Below are 13,448 nucleotides of genomic sequence, written 5' to 3'. Positions count from 1 at the left end.
TCACAGCACATTCACCTAAAAATACTAAGTACATTTTTATCTGAAAAGCAGAGTGCGTTTGAATCCGCCCGCATGTGTTTTTTGTTTTGTTTTTCAAAAAGATCCTACTTGTTCGGTGGTGGCAGAGATGGTCGGTTTGGGATGTTGCTTTTACCTTGCCTTATTCTCAGTAAGTTTAAAATTTTCTATTTTAGATTTGTGAAAACAACTATGTGTTCATTTTGATGTTACGGTTCAAAATGAACTGAAAGTGAGTTTTAATCACAACAATGTTAGCTAAAGCATCGGCATTATCCACTTCTATAAAGTTGAGACTGGTGGTTAGTCAAAAATAGAGGGGATTAAATGTAGTTAGCCACGTTCTTTTGTCTCTTTTTTCTGTGTCATGTGAGGTTGTGCTGGAGGCGTGGTCACTGATTATGGGGCTCATCACCTTCACCTGCTGCACTCATCAACCACACTATATAACCTGGTCTCTCACTGGCACCCATTGGCTGCGTCCGAAAACCTAGGCTGCTGACTCGTTGCCTCGCTGCCTCATCAGACAATGACTTGTAAGGCAGTGTTTTGTGCATGAAGGCATCTCATGAAACTAATTTCGGACAGACTTCTCATTAAAGTGTAACACTTCAATGATCTACAGCAGGGCTATTCAAATCTTACCCTGGAGGGCCAATGCGGTGCAGAGTTTAGCTCCAACCCTAATCAAACACACCTGAACATGCTAATCAATGTCTTCAGGATCATTAGAAAATCACAGGTGGGTGTGTTTGATCAGGGTTGGAGCGAAACTCTGCACCGCATTGGCCCTCCAGGGTAAGATTTGAATAGCCCTGATCTACAGCAAAATAGAGAGAGCTTTGGTGAGAACTAAACACATTTAATTACTACAGTAGTGATTTCTCGCTAGAAATGACATCAGAAGTGTAATATGTTGGTAAAAATCGTACATTTACACACAAACTGACCCGCAAACGCAACTTCTGGATGCCATCTTTTTTCCCCAGCTCAACTGTAACTGAATGGAAAGCACAGGATTGTGGGATACCAAAGGCAGTGGGATACCATCTATGGATCCAGCGAGGATGAATGAACTACAGGAATACCTCAACACGAACAGTCTAAGGAGGGATCGCCAAGATTAACAGGCGACTGCCACAACTCAAGGAATTAGAGGTGATGGAGGAGCAGGTGTCCAAGCTCTCCACCCAATTGCAACAGCTATGTGTTCCCGCTGTGCCCCCACCACCACCGCCGCTTCCCCAGCCACCAGCTAACATCAACCCGCACGAGCCCAGGATTCCCACGCCCGAACGCTATGCTGATGAGCCTGATCTGTGTAGATAATTTCTAACGAGATGTTCATTGTTTTTCTCGTTGCAACCCACCGCTTTCGCTACAGAGACATCTATGGTGGCGTTGGTGATCAATCTCCTAATGGGCCGTGCGACACGCTGGGGAACGGGGGTTTGAGAGAATTGTCATCCGCACTTACGGAGGAGATGAAACGGGTCTTTGACCAATCCGCTGTGGGACGTGAGGCGGCCCGCAGGCTCACCGATCTGCAGCAAGGCAGTAGACCCTTTTCTGATTAAATCATCGACTTCCGCACCCTGGCCACTGAGTGTGGTTGGAACGAGGAGACGCAGTGGGACCGTTTTCTGCATGGGCAGGCTGACCGTGTCCAGCGAGAAGTATATACGTTGGACCTCCCATCTCAATAGACTGATGACACTGGCACTTTGTGTTGATTCACGCCTAGAATCCCGTTTGCATATGAGGAGGACATCGGAGTTCTGTAGCCAACAATCCCCATCGTTGATCGGACACTCGCACAGCAACTCAGGATTCCCGTCACCCCCCATTCCAGTACTATTGCTCTTCATGCTCTCAATGGCCAAACATTACCCACCATCAACCACACCACTGGCAGCATAACACTTACTATCTCTGGCAACCACACTGAGACCATCATATTCCTCCTCACTACCTCTCCACACGCACCTGTTGTCCTTGGTCATTCCTGGCTACAGAAACCCAACCCCAGGGTCGACTGGGGACACAATACTGTTACATCTTGGAGTAATCAGTGCTACACCTCTTGTCTTGTGTCTGCCCGTTCGTCTATGTCTAGTTCTGTGTTGCAGGAGGAGACGGTGGATTTATCTAACATGCCAGAGGAGTACCTTGACCTGAAGAAAGTGTTTAGTAAGTTCCGGGCTGCTTCTCTCCCTTATCGTCCCTATGACTGTGCTATAGATCTACTTTCAGGCAAGTCTCCGCCTAAGGGCAAGTTATATTCACTTTCTACTCCTGAAAGGGAGGTCATGGAGAAAAACATTTCTGATTCTCTAGCTTCCAAGTCCATCCGCCCTTCCTCTTCTTCAGTGGGGGCGGGGTTCTTTTTCGTGGGTAAGAAGGATGGTTCTCTGCGACCTTGTATTGACTACCGAGAAGGGCTGAATAACATCACAGTAAAGAATACCTATCCTTTGCCGTTGATGTCTTCAGCCTTCGAGAGGTTACAGGGAGCATCCATATTCACAAAATTTGATTTACGCAATGCTTATCATTTGGTGCGCATTAGGAAGGGTGATGAATGGAAGACTGCATTTAACACCCCCAGGGGCACTTTGAATACTTGGTCATACCCTTCAGGCTGTCCAACTCTCCTGCAGTCTTCCAAGCACTTGTCAATGACATGCTGGGAGACATGGTAGATCAGTTCCTTTATGTCTACCTGGATGACATATTGATTTTTTTTCTTCTTCTCTCCAGGACCATGTCCAGCACGTCAGACTAGTGTTACAGAGGTTGCTAGAGAATGGGTTTTTTGTCAAGGCGGAGAAATGCGCGTTACATGCACAGTCGGTACCATTTTTAGGCTACATCGTCTCATCTGAGGGAATGCACATGGATCCTGATAAGGTTAAGGCTGTGATAAACTGGCCAAGTCCAGATTCCCGTAAGGCCTTACAGAGGTTTCTGGGGTTCGCCAATTTTTATCGGTGTTTCATTCGCAATTTCAGCCAGCTAGCTGCACCTCTGACTGTCTTGACCTCTCCCTGAACTGCGTTCAGGTGGTCTGGTGCAGCCGAGCAGGGGCGTAGCACCAAATTTTGGGCCCTGGGTACAAACCATCTTGCTGGGCCCCCGTACCATGTATGTGTATGTATAGAAAACTGACTTCTAAGGCCCCCCCCCCTGCCTCGGGCCCTGGTTACTCAGTACCCTTTATCCCCCCAGTCCCACGCCCCTGCAGCCGAGACTGCATTTACCAACCTTAAGAGCCGATTTGTTTCGGCTCCCATTCTCGTGACCCCTGATCCCTTATGCCAGTTTGTGGTAGAGGTCGACGCGTCAGAGATAGGAGTAGGAGCAGTTATATCCCAGCGCTCTTCCTCAGATGATAAGATGCACCCTTGCACGTTTTTTTTCTCATCGCTTGTTGCCAGCCAAATGCAATTATAACATTGGTAATAGGGAGCTGTGGGCAGTCAAGCTTGCATTGGAGGAGTGGCGTCATTGGCTAGAAGGATCGGGGGTTTTATTGTTTGGACCGATCCTAAGAATCTGAAAAACATTAGATCTGCTAAGAGACTAAACTCCAGGCAGGCTCGGTGGTCCCTTTTTTTTCAGACGTTTTGACTTTTCTCTTTCATACCGCCTGGGTTCTAAAAACATCAAACCCAATGCATTGTTGCGCGTTTTTGACTGCTCCGAACGCCCGTCTACTCCCGAGTGCATTTTACCTGAGAGACTTAATGTCTCCACACTCACATGGGAGGTCAAATCGAAGGTTAAAACAGCCTTAGAAGGGGTAACGCCTCCACCCAGTGGACCACTGAATCAATTATTCGGTCCGACGTGGTTCGATGGGATCACTGCTCCAATAACACTTCTCATCCAGGGGTTATTAGAACAACATTTTTGGTTAAGCAACGATTCTGGTGGCCCGGTATGGCTTGTGGCATCCGAGATTTTGTTTTGGCCTGTTCAGTCTGTGCTATGGGGAAGACGTCTAACCGCCCTCCCGATGGGCTCCTTCAACCACTCACCATCCCTTTGAGACCCTGGTCCCATATCGATCTAGATTTTATTACCACCTTCCCAGGGCAAGACGGTTGTTTTAACCGTCATGGACCGATTCTCGAAGATGGTACATTTTATTCCCTTGCCCAAATTACCTTCTGCCAAGGAGACAGTGGTAGCTGTTGTCGATCACATCTTTCGTTTACATGGCCTTCCGATGGATGTGGTTTCCAACAGGGGACCCCAATTCGTGTCCAAATTTTGGCGAGAGTTTTGCAAATTATTAGGGGCGACGGTTAGTTTGTCTTCAGGGTTTCATCCTCAGAGCAATGGCCAGACTGAGCGGGCCAACCAGGACCTTGAGAGAGGATTACGATGTTTGGCCTCCAAAAATCCTTCCTCCTGGAGCCAACTCATCTCATGGATTGAGTACGCACATAATCATTACCGGTGTCAGGTATGTGCCTTTCACCTTTTGAATGTAGTTTAGGGTACCAGCCACCTATCTTTCCCAGTCTAGAATCCGAGGTTGCGGTCCCCACCAAACACGCCTTTGTCCAGAGTTGTCGTAACAACTCGTAAGCCTGTGAGACTCTACTCCAAGTGGGTAGACGCGCCAAGGCCTAAGCCGATCGCCACCGGTCTAAGCCTCCCGTTTACATCGTGGGTCAAAAAGTGTGGCTTTCTTCTAAGAATATTCCTCTCCGCTCCATGAGTAACAAACTAGCCCCTAAATTCATTGGTCCGTTTACTGTTACCGTGACAGTCCGCCTCAAACTACCTCACGCGTACAGGAGAATTCACCCCGTGTTTCATGTTTCCAAATTAAAATCTGTTTTTTATGCATGCATTACTCCGCCTGTCCCGGTTCAAGTACTTTACATGCACTTTAGTGCATCAGCATCTTTAAAGCATGACAAAAGATTGTTAAAAATAATTTACGTAAAACTTTTAATTTTGTAATTATTTCAAAGTTAACATTTAGAAAAGTGAATTATACCATGAATGACTGACTAGCATTTTGTAAATTAAAAGTAGGCATAGTTTCCTTTTCTCAAGTTCTTAATGTTACAATTTAGGTGCTTGTATGGTTTCATTTTCTTTGTTCTTGGCCTTTTGACATCAATGCAGCGGTAATTCCTTACATTTCTATGATGATTTGGCAGTTTGATGTTCCCTATAATCTCTGATTTTGTTTGTCATTCTTGACGAGAAGTCTTTCCGCACAAGTGCACGTGTATTGTGTTGAAGGAATCTGGAAAGTCCACTTTTGGACTGATTCTTTTTTTTATGAAGGTTTCACAGACAAAACTGAAACCCCAGATTCCATTTGAGCTGTTGTGAAAGCAATTTCCACTATCTTAAAATATGTCAGTGCCATTGTTTTGTCTCAAGAATATCTTTTTTTTCTTTTTTTTCTTTTTTTTTTTTTTTTTACTACTAATGCACGTTTATAAAAGCTAAATGTCATAATTGAACTATGGCCAAATCTGGCTTAATATAAGTCCTGTCTGCATAAGATGCTAAAAATAGTCTTACAATTTAGTCATGTTTTTTTTTTTTTTTTTTAGAATATTGTCATTTAATTTACATAAAAATCATTATCTAAAAAAAAGTAAGACTGCTTGCCCTTTGGCAAACTGCTAGTTGTTACTAGATCATTCATTTGGGTTTATTAACAGATTCCAGATTGTGTGAAAAATTAAAAAATTAAAATAGTTGCTTGCACATTTAATAGTTTTACTGATATTTTATAATTTACAATGTGTCGTTGTTACACCGCTGTCATTGCTAGTTCATGCTTGATTAGCAGTGAACATTATTTCACCAAGTACAACATGTTCCTAGATCTTTGGAACAACATTCCAAACAAACAAAACAATGTTCTGTTATAAGCTTGTGCAAAAAGATTTTGTAAAACACCTGTACCAGACATTTCATTTAACACATCAACACATTTCATTTTAACACACTTCATTTAACACACTTCTTCTCAATCTAAACAGGTTTAGTCTGTTTAATTGATGGTTGTTGTAGTAAATGGTACCTGCCTCATTGGACAATATATCCAGATGTCTTTGTCACTAAGTGTAAAGTAAAATTTAAAAAATTGAGCTGCATACTTATAAGCATTCAATACTGCACTTCATGTAATTATGCACAGTTTATACACTACTACTGATGCGAAACAGGGTTCAGCTGTTTTATTGGCTACTGTATATGTCTGAGACTGACCTGTTTAGAATATTCTTGCTGAAGTAGAGTGAGTGCTAATGTTTCAAATAGACTGTTAAACAGAAGCATTAACATTCACAATTCTTTTGGCAATGTCCAAACCAGAATTTAGTGTTTGTGTTTTTTTAAATTATTATTATTGGTTACAATTTACAAGAAGTTTCCATGAACTAACAATGGAAAATACTTTATTTATTCATCGCAGTTCATGACAATTTTAACATTTACTTATACATTATTAAAATCTTATTATTTAATGGTCTTGATCTAACTTAAAAATAACACTTTTATTTATTAGCATTAACAAAAATGTATATATTCTATAAGAAATGTGTAATGCATTGTTAGTTAATATTACACTGTTCAAAATGCTGGGTTGTTTTAACCCATGTTTAGGTGATATACAGTATGAATATATGTCATTAAGCTATTACGGGAAAAAAGCTTAGGTGCCGAGGTGGACAGTATTGAAGTACTTTTACTTTCCAAGTAATTTTGTTTTTCAGTTATACAGTCTTGTTCAAAATAATAGCAGTACAATGTGACTAACCAGAATAATCAAGGTTTTTAGTATATTTTTTATTGCTACGTGGCAAACAAGTTACCAGTAGGTTCAGTAGATTGTCAGAAAACAAACAAGACCCAGCATTCATGATATGCACGCTCTTAAGGCTGTGCAATTGGGCAATTAGTTGAAAGGGGTGTGTTCAAAAAAATAGCAGTGTCTACCTTTGACTGTACAAACTCAAAACTATTTTGTACAAACATTTTTTTTTTCTGGGATTTAGCAATCCTGTGAATCACTAAACTAATATTTAGTTGTATGACCACAGTTTTTTAAAACTGCTTGACATCTGTGTGGCATGGAGTCAACCAACTTGGCACCTCTCAGCTGTTATTCCACTCCATGATTCTTTAACAACATTCCACAATTCATTCACATTTCTTGGTTTTGCTTCAGAAACAGCATTTTTGATATCACCCCACAAGTTCTCAATTGGATTAAGGTCTGGAGATTGGGCTGGCCACTCCATAACATTAATTTTGTTGGTTTGGAACCAAGACTTTGCCCGTTTACTAGTGTGTTTTGGGTCATTGTCTTGTTGAAACAACCATTTCAAGGGCATGTCCTCTTCAGCATAGGGCAACATGACCTCTTCAAGTATTTTAACATATGCAAACTGATCCATGATCCCTGGTATGCGATAAATAGGCCCAACACCATAGTAGGAGAAACATGCCCATATCATGATGCTTGCACCTCCATGCTTCACTGTCTTCAATGTGTACTGTGGCTTGAATTCAGAGTTTGGGGGTCGTCTCACAAACTGCCTGTGGCCCTTGGACCCAAAAAGAACAATTTTACTCTCATCAGTCCACAAAATGTTCCTCCATTTCTCTTTAGGCCAGTTGATGTGTTCTTTGGCAAATTGTAACCTCTTCTGCACATGCCTTTTTTTTAACAGAGGGACTTTGCGGGGGATTCTTGAAAATAGATTAGCTTCACACAGACGTCTTCTAACTGTCACAGTACTTACAGGTAACTCCAGACTGTCTTTGATCATCCTGGAGGTGATCATTGGCTGAGCCTTTGCCATTCTGGTTATTCTTCTATCCATTTTGATGGTTGTCTTCCGTTTTCTTCCACGTCTCTCTGGTTTTGCTCTCCATTTTAAGGCATTGGAGATCATTTTAGCTGAACAGCCTATCATTTTTTGCACCTCTTTATAGGTTTTCCCCTCTCTAATCAACTTTTTAATCAAAGTACGCTGTTCTTCTGAACAATGTCTTGAACGACCCATTTTCCTCAGCTTTCAAATACATGTTCAACAAGTGTTGGCTTCATCCTTAAATAGGGGCCACCTGATTCACACCTGTTTCTTCACAAAATTGATGACCTCAGTGATTGAATGCCACACTGCTATTTTTTTGAACACACCCCTTTCAACTAATTGCCCAATTGCACAGCCTTAAGAGCGTGCATATCATGAATGCTGGGTCTCATTTGTTTTCTGAGAATCTACTGAACCTACTGGTAACTTGTTTGCCACGTAGCAATAAAAATATATACGAAAAACCTTGATTATTCTGGTTAGTCACATTGTACTGCTATTATTTTGAACAAGACTGTATGTACTTTATCAGTGTTCTTGTCATGAAACAGAAGTGTATTCAAGCGTGAGTGAATCAAATAGATATTTATTTCTCAGAACACAATTAGTAGATACAAGGAAGGTCAGATGACGTTGGCAGGCTTTCATCCGGGTGACGCAGGGACTCAATGGACAACCAGATCCGGGAGCTGATTCACCGCGGTGAGAACGTCCACAGACACGAACAGGATCCACACAAACAGCAAACGCGGATAAAACGGAAGAACAGGACAGGACCACGGAACAACACCAAACGATCTGACAAACACAGGGTGGTTAGCAAGCCAATATGTAGACCGGGTAATCAAGTGCGGCAGGTGGTGGTGGTGATGATCTGATGAACTGGTAATCAGAAACCACGCCTCCCACTCACACTCCACACACACAGACAGACAGAATGAACCAGTGAATTAATGAACCGTGAAAGTACCCCCTCCCCTAAGAGCGCCTCCTGGCGCTCCCAGCGGAACTTACGAACAATCGATGATTGAAATCATTGATAAGGGAGTGATACAGAATGTCCCTCGCAGGAACCCAACTTCTCTTCTATATAACCTTCCCAGTCCACCAGATGCTGAAATTTGTGTCCCAGAATTCTCAAATTCTCGAGTCCAGAATATGATTTGCCAAATAAGTTGTTTCCCCATCTACGCGTCGCAGAGGTGGGGGAGTGAAATATGGGATTAATATTCATACATCGCTCAAAGTCTAGAGCAATGTGGGACCAGGGGTCTCAAAGGAACAGACAGCGGTTGGAGTAACCCATCTGGAGGACGATTGGAAGCCTTACCATAGGCACAAACCGAACAAGCCAAAACAATCTTGAATGTAACAAGCCATTCCTAGCCACCAAAACCATTGCTTGACCAAAAAACTGGTACGATTAACACCTGGATGACATGCCACATTGGAAGAATATCCCCACTGAATAACGTCGGACCGTAAACCCTCCAGCATGAATAATCGACTTGATGGACCACTGGGCAGAGGCGTTACTTCTAAGGCCGATTTGACCTTCGAGTCGATCTCCCATACGAGTGTGGAGACAATGAGTCTCTCGGTTAAATGCACTCGGGAGTAGACGGGTGTTCAGCACGGTCAAAAGTATCGGGTTTGATGTTCTCGAACCTGGTCGGTACAAGAGAGAAAAATCAAAACGTCCGAAAAAAAGTTCCATCCGAGCCTGCCTGGAGTTAAGTTTTTTGGCGGATCTGATATATTCCAAATTCTTATGAACAGACCAGACTATAAAAGGTACCCCTGACCCTTCCAACCAATGACGCCATTCTTCCAAGGTTAACTTGACTGCCAACAACTCCCTGTTACCAATATCGTAGTTATGTTTAGTTGGTGATAGTCGATGGGAAAAACACGCAAGGAAGCTACTTATCGTCCAAGGAAGAGCACTGGGATAGAACCTAACCTACCCCCACCTCTGACGCATCGACCTCCACCATGAACTGACGTGATGGATCAGGAGTGATGAGGATGGGAGGCGAAACAAAGTGGCTCTTGATTTTGGAAAATGTAGCTCCAGCTACACCAGACCACCTGACCGTAGTTCTGGGGGAGGTCAAGGCTGTCAAAGGAGCGGCTAGCTGGCTGAATTTACGAATAATACGTCAGTAAAAATTGGCGAACCCCAGAAACCGATTTAGGGCCTTACGGGAATCTGGGCTTGGCCAATCCACCACAGCCTTAACTTTGTCTGGCGCCATGCACAATCCCTCAAACAAGATGATGTAACCTAGGAAAGAACAGACTGTGCATGAAATATGCATTTCTCCGCCTTGACAAAAAGCCCATTCTGTAACAACCTCTGGAGCACTCGTCTGACGTGCTGAACATGTTCCTGGAGAGACGAAGAAAATATCAGTATGTCATCCAGGTAGACATAAATGAACTGATCTACCAAAGGGTCTACGGACCAAATGATACGCATTATGCAATTCCAATTTTGTGAAGACCGATGCTCCCTGCAACCTCTGGGCGGCTAAAGACATCAACTGGAAAGGATAAGTATTCTTTACCGTGATGTTATTTAGCCCTCGGTAGTCAATACAAGGTCACAGAGATCCATCCTTCTTACCCACAAAAAGAATCGCGCCCCCACTGGAGAAGAGGGGCGGATGAGCCTGGTTGCCAGAGTATCAGAAATATATTTCTCCATGGCCCCCCTCTCAGGGTGTTTAAATTGCCCTTAGGCGGAGACATACCTGGCAATAAGTCTATAGCACAGTCGTAGGGACGGTGTAGAGGTAGAGAAGCAGCTCGGGACTTACTGAACACTTCCTTCAGGTCGAGATACTCCTGGGGCACGTTTGACAAATTCACCAGCTCATCCTATGACACAGCATCCAGCAACACAGACGTAAAGGCAGACACAAGACGAGGCGTAGCACTGATTACTCCAACCCAAAACGGAATTGTGTCTGTGGAATCTGGGTGAATAGCGAGAGTTCTGTCCAAAAAGTTACCTTTAGCTCCCGAACCCACTAAGGCCTCACACTGATGAGTGGAGGTCTCCCATTGAAGTCTTACCAGGAGGAGAGTGGCTGATGAAGGATTTCCTCGAGAATGACCGCCTGCCAGTAACCTCTGTTCTACTTGCGGGCGCAGGCTTCTACTGGATAACGGTCCAAAAAGTGTCCATTACCACCACAATACAGGCATAAACTATTCACCAGATGCCGATCTCTCTCCTTTTGGAAAAACTGAGCGCTACCGACCTGCATAGGTTCGTGATCGAGTGATGGGCCGACCACATCGATGACTCTGGCCACAGACCATCCGGAAATCCCTGGACTCGAGGACGACAATGCTCGTTGCTTCCTACGTTCAAGTCGAGCATCAACCCTTAAAGCCATTTCGACTAGTCCATCGAAGCTCGTGCGCAGGTCCAGAGTATAGATCTCCTGTTGGATGCGGTCAGCCAACCCATGCAGGAACCTGTCCCACTGCGCGTCCTTGTTCCATCTCGATTCGGCCACCAGGGTGCGGAATTCAATCAAGTAGTTGGAGACGGACATGTCTCCCTGGTAAAGATCCAACAACTGCCGCGCCGCCTCGCACCCAGCGACCGACCGGTCAAACACCCGCTTCATTTCTTCGGTCAGGGCCTGGAACAAGGAGCAGCATTGTGGTGGACCTGTTAGTTCTTCCACACCGCCGTTCCCATTTGAGCCGCACGTCCGGAGAGCAGCGTGATCACCAGCGCTACCTTAGACCGTTCTGTAGCAAATGTCTGAGGCTGGTGAGAAAAGAGCACAGAACATTTTATTAAAAATGCTCAACAAGAGTTGGGCTCACCCGAATAACGTTCCGGTGGCGGCAACCACGGCTCCTGACCCGGACTTGGGTGACTGATGATGGGGGGGAACGGTCGGTGGGGTTGGGGCAGTGGGACCAGGAAGTTATTCCTCTGGGTGAGCTCGGACACCTGGGTCACCAATGCCTGCATGGCACGACCCATGATCGCCATCTGTTCCTCCTGATGGTCGAGGTGTGCATTGCGCTTTGATAGGAATTCCTGGAGGTTAGTCGCACTCGCTGAATCCATGGTTGGTTAGACCATTCTGTCATGAAACAGAAGTGGATTCAAGCGCGAGTGAATCAAATAGATATTTATTTCTCAGAACACAGTTAGTAGATACAAGGAAGGTCAGACAATGTTGGCAGGCTTTGATCCGGGTGACGCAGGGACTCAAAGGGCAACCAGATCCGGGCGCTGATCCACCACGGTAAGAACGGCCAAAGACACGAACAGCAAACGCCGGATGAAACGGAAAAAGAACAGGACAGGACCACGGAACAACACTAAACGATCTGACAAACACAGGGTGGTTAGCAAACCAATATATAGACCGGGTAATCAAGTGCGGCAGGTGGTGGTGATGATCTGATGAACTGGTAATCAGAAACCACGCCTCCCACTCCCACTCCACTCACACACACACACACACACACACACACACACACACACACACACACACACACACACACACACACACACACACACACACACACACACAGAGAATGAACCAGTGAATTCATGAACCATGACAGTTCTTCTTTGGAAAACTTTTACTTCACAACATTCCAAAACATAATATTGTACTTTTTATTGCAATGCATTTCATATTAAATATAATTTAATACTTAATTACATTAAAAATGTATATTGTATATAATTCAAAGTAAAAAGTACTACATTTTTAATGTAGTATTAAAGGTAAGAAAACAACAACTTTTATTTATGAAATGTAGTGCAGTAAAAAGTATGACATTATATAGTATGCTTTGGAATGTAGTAAAGTAAAAGTTTTCCAAAGAAAAACACTCTGATAAAGTATACTTAAAAATTTACTTGAGTATCCGCCTCTGGTTAGGTGCAATGTATACTTATTGTGTTCATGTTGTCATGCTATTGACATGGAATATGGGTAAGGTTAGGGCATGTTTCACAGTCTGGTTACACTGTAAAAAGACATTCAGGTCTCCAGCTGAAACATTTTTTAGTGACTGATCATATCTAAATGTTTCCGTTGGCCAAATTTAATTTCAGTGAATTAAATTGTATCAATTCACAGAATTTCAATTTGGCCAACTGAAAAATCTGTAATCAGTCACTAGAAAATTTTCAGTTGGAGACATTTGTTATTAAGTAATTTAAGTAGTGTATTAATTTAAATGTTGCATGTAGTTAAAGACACTTAATATAAAGGAGGTTCAATTAATCTTCAAAGAAAAAGAAAACCTTGCTCTTCTAAAAAACAAAAATGATGAATCTGTTAAAACAGAAGTGGCACTTGCTTAGATTTTGTTTTAAATGTGATAGCAAAGGAATGTAATATAACACATTCTTGTTTTGCCCATTTTGAGAAGTAGTTGTTAGTCTTGTTTTGCATTTGCTGACGTGAGTAAACATTTGGCCCACACCCTTTTGATACCTCAGTTAATAGTGGACCTGCTGGGCTGTCGACCGACACACACACAGATACTCCAGCAAGGTAAGTACTTCTGGCCTCC

The 13,448-nt window shown here is 43.4% G+C and overlaps 1 protein-coding gene across 1 annotated transcript in view; it reads left to right on the top strand.

Annotated features, from left to right (window-relative positions):
• The first annotated feature begins 153 nt into the window (after positions 1-153).
• Positions 154-13,448, top strand: part of mslna (mesothelin a) — a 33,113-nt gene continuing 19,818 nt past the window's right edge. The window contains exons 1-2 of the mRNA XM_067428993.1: positions 154-169; positions 13,375-13,429. The gene's annotated coding sequence lies outside the window, so the exon portion shown is untranslated. The remainder of the gene's footprint in view (positions 170-13,374; positions 13,430-13,448) is intronic.

Source organism: Pseudorasbora parva, chromosome 2 (assembly GCF_024679245.1).
Source record: "Pseudorasbora parva isolate DD20220531a chromosome 2, ASM2467924v1, whole genome shotgun sequence".
NCBI classification, from domain to species: domain Eukaryota; kingdom Metazoa; phylum Chordata; class Actinopteri; order Cypriniformes; family Gobionidae; genus Pseudorasbora; species Pseudorasbora parva.
The sequence above is the reverse complement of the archived record's forward strand: the minus strand, read 5'-3'. Positions and strand labels throughout refer to the sequence as shown.